The following is a 5,000-nucleotide window of genomic DNA, read 5'->3' on the forward strand; positions in this document are numbered from 1 at the left end:
ATCATCTATCTATCTATCTATCTATCATCTATCTATCTATCTATCTATCTATCTATTTATCTATCTATCATCTATCTATCTATCTATCTATCATCAATCATCTATCTATCTATCTATCATCAATCATCTATCTATCTATCTATCATCTATCATCTATCTATCTATTATCTATCATCTATCTATCTATATCTATCTATCATCTATCTATCTATCTATCTATCTATCTATCTATCTATCTATCTATCTATCATCTATCTATCATCTATCATCTATCTATCTATCTATCTATCTATCTATCTATCATCTATCATCTATCATGTATCTATCTATCATCTATCTATCTATCATCTATCTATCTATCATCTATCTATCTATCATCTATCTATCTATCTATCTATCTATCTATCATCTATCTATCTATCTATCTATCTATCTATATCTATCTATCATCTATCTATCTATCATCTATCTATCATCTATCTATCTATCATCTATCTATCTATCTATCATCTATCTATCTATCTATCTATCTATCTATCTATCTATCTATCTATCTATCTATCATCATCTATCTATCTATCATCTATCTATCTATCTATCTATCATCTATCTATCTATCTATTTATCATCTATCTATCATCTATCTATCTATCTATCATCTATCTATCATCTATCTATCTATCATCTATCTATCATCTATCTATCATCTATCTATCTATCATCTATCTATCATCTATCTATCATCTATCTATCATCTATCTCTCTATCTATCTATCTATCTATCTATCTATCTATCTATCTATCTATCGTCTATCTATCATCTATCTATCTCTATCATCTATCTATCTATCTATCTATCTATCTATCTATCTATCTATCTATCTATCTATCATCTATCTATCTATCTATCTATCTATCTATCTATATCTATCTATCATCTATCTATCTATCTATCTATCTATCTATCTATCTATCATCTATCATCTATCTATCTATCTATCATCTATCTATCTATCTATCTATCTATCATCTATCATCTATCATCTATCTATCTATCATCTATCTATCTATCATCTATCTATCTATCTATCATCTATCTGTCTATCTATCTATCTATCTATCTATCTATCTCTATCTATCTATCTATCATCTATCATCTATCTATCATCTATCTATCTATCTATCTATCTATCTATCTATCTATCTATCTATCATCTATCTATCTATCTATCATCATCTATCTATCATCTATCTATCTATCTATCTATCTCTCTATCTATCTCTCTATCTATCTATCATTTATCTATCTATCTATCATCTATCTATCTATCTATCTATCTATCTATCTATCTATCTATCTATCATCTATCTATCTATCTATCATCTATCATCTATCTATCTATCTATCTATCATCTATCTATCTATCTATCTATCATCTATCTATCTATCATCTATCTATCTATCTATCATCTATCTATCTATCTATCTATCTATCATCTATCTATCATCTATCTATCATCTATCTATCTATCTATCTATCTATCTATCTATCTATCTATCTATCTATCTATCTATCTATCTATCTAATCTATCTATCATCATCTATCATCTATCTATCTATCTATCTATCATCTATCTATCTATCATCTATCTATCTATCTATCTATCTATCTATCTATCTATCTATCTATCATCTATCTATCATCTAACTATCATCTATCTATCATGTATCTATCTATCATCTATCTATCTATCTATCATCTATCTATCTATCATCTATCTATCTATCTATCTATCTATCTATCTATCTATCTATCTATCTATCTATCTATCATCATCTATCTATCATCTATCTATCATCTATCTATCTATCTATCTATCTATCTATCTATCTATCTATCTATCTATCTATCATCTATCTATCATCTATCTATCATCTATCTATCTATCTATCTATCTATCATCTATCATCTATCTATCATCTATCTATCATCTATCTATCTATCATCTATCTATCTATCTATCATCTATCTATCTATCTATCTATCTATCTATCTATCTATCTATCTATCTATCATCTATCATCTATCTATCATCTATCTATCTATCTATCTATCTATCTATCTATCTATCTATATCTATCATCTATCTATCATCTATCTATCTATCTATCTATCTATCTATCTATCTATCTATCATCTACCTATCTATCTATCATCTATCTATCTATCTATCTATCATCTATCTATCTATCTATCTATCTATCTATCATCTATCTATCATCTATCTATCTATCTGTCTATCTATCTATCTATTTATCATCTATCTATCATCTATCTATCTATCTATCTATCTATCTATCTATCATCATCTATCTATCATCTATCTATCTATCATCTATCTATCATCTATCTATCATCTATCTATCTATCTATCTAATCTATCTATCATCTATCTATCTATCATCTATCTATCTATCTATCTATCATCTATCATCTATCTATCTATCTATCTATCTATATCTATCTATCATCTATCTATCTATCATCTATCTATCATCTATCTATCTATCATCTATCTATCTATCATCTATCTATCTATCATCTATCTATCATCTATCTATCTATCTATCTATCTATCTATCTATCTATCTATCATCTATCTATCTATCATCTATCTATCTATCTATCTATCTATCTATCTATCTATCTATCTATATCTATCATCTATCATCTATCTATCTATCTATTTATCATCTATCTATCTATCATCTATCTATCTATCTATCTATCTATCTATCTATCTATCTATCTATCTATCATCTATCATCTATCTATCTATCTATCATCTATCTATCTATCTATCTATCTATCTATCATCTATCATCTATCATCTATCTATCTATCATCTATCTATCTATCTATCATCTATCTGTCTATCTATCTATCTATCTATCTATCTATCTATCTATCTATCTCTATCTATCTATCTATCATCTATCATCTATCTATCATCTATCTATCTATCTATCTATCTATCTATCTATCTATCTATCTATCTATCTATCATCTATCTATCTATCTATCATCATCTATCTATCATCTATCTATCTATCTATCTATCTCTCTATCTATCTCTCTATCTATCTATCATTTATCTATCTATCTATCATCTATCTATCTATCTATCTATCTATCTATCTATCTATCATCTATCTATCTATCTATCATCTATCATCTATCTATCTATCTATCTATCATCTATCTATCTATCTATCTATCATCTATCTATCTATCATCTATCTATCTATCTATCATCTATCTATCTATCTATCTATCTATCTATCTATCTATCATCTATCTATCATCTATCTATCATCTATCTATCTATCTATCTATCTATCTATCTATCTATCTATCTATCTATCTATCTATCTATCTATCTATCTATCTAATCTATCTATCATCATCTATCATCTATCTATCTATCTATCTATCATCTATCTATCTATCATCTATCTATCTATCTATCTATCTATCTATCATCTATCTATCATCTAACTATCATCTATCTATCATGTATCTATCTATCATCTATCTATCTATCTATCATCATCTATCTATCATCTATCTATCATCTATCTATCTATCTATCTATCTATCTATCTATCTATCTATCTATCTATCTATCATCTATCTATCATCTATCTATCATCTATCTATCTATCTATCTATCTATCATCTATCATCTATCTATCATCTATCTATCATCTATCTATCTATCATCTATCTATCTATCTATCATCTATCTATCTATCTATCTATCTATCTATCTATCTATCTATATCTATCTATCATCTATCATCTATCTATCATCTATCTATCTATCTATCTATCTATCTATCTATCTATCTATCTATCATCTATCTATCTATCTATCTATCTATCTATCTATCTATCTATCTATCATCTACCTATCTATCTATCATCTATCTATCTATCTATCTATCATCTATCTATCTATCTATCTATCTATCATCTATCTATCATCTATCTATCTATCTGTCTATCTATCTATTTATCATCTATCTATCATCTATCTATCTATCTATCTATCTATCTATCATCATCTATCTATCATCTATCTATCTATCATCTATCTATCATCTATCTATCATCTATCTATCTATCTATCTAATCTATCTATCATCTATCTATCTATCATCTATCTATCTATCTATCTATCTATCATCTATCATCTATCTATCTATCTATCTATCTATATCTATCTATCATCTATCTATCTATCATCTATCTATCATCTATCTATCTATCATCTATCTATCTATCATCTATCTATCTATCATCTATCTATCATCTATCTATCTATCTATCTATCTATCTATCTATCTATCATCTATCTATCTATCATCTATCTATCTATCTATCTATCTATCTATCTATCTATCTATCTATATCTATCATCTATCATCTATCTATCTATCTATTTATCATCTATCTATCTATCATCTATCTATCTATCTATCATCTATCTATCTATCATCTATCTATCTATCATCTATCTATCATCTATCTATCTATCATCTATCTATCATCTATCTATCATCTATCTATCATCTATCTATCTATCTATCTATCTATCGTCTATCTATCATCTATCTATCTCTATCATCTATCTATCTATCTATCTATCATCTATCTATCTATCTATCTATCTATCTATCTATATCTATCTATCATCTATCTATCTATCATCTATCTATCATCTATCTATCTATCTATCTATCTATCTATCTATCTATCTATCTATCTATCATCTATCTATCTATCTATCTATCATCTATCTATCTATCTATCTATCTATCTATATCTATCTATCATCTATCTATCTATCATCTATCTATCATCTATCTATCTATCTATCTATCTATCTATCTATCTATCTATCTATCTATCATCTATCTATCTATCTATCTATC

The sequence above is a fragment of the Miniopterus schreibersii genome, assembly GCF_964146895.1.
Source record: "Miniopterus schreibersii genome assembly, chromosome: 9".
In the NCBI taxonomy this organism is placed as follows: Eukaryota; Metazoa; Chordata; class Mammalia; order Chiroptera; family Miniopteridae; genus Miniopterus; species Miniopterus schreibersii.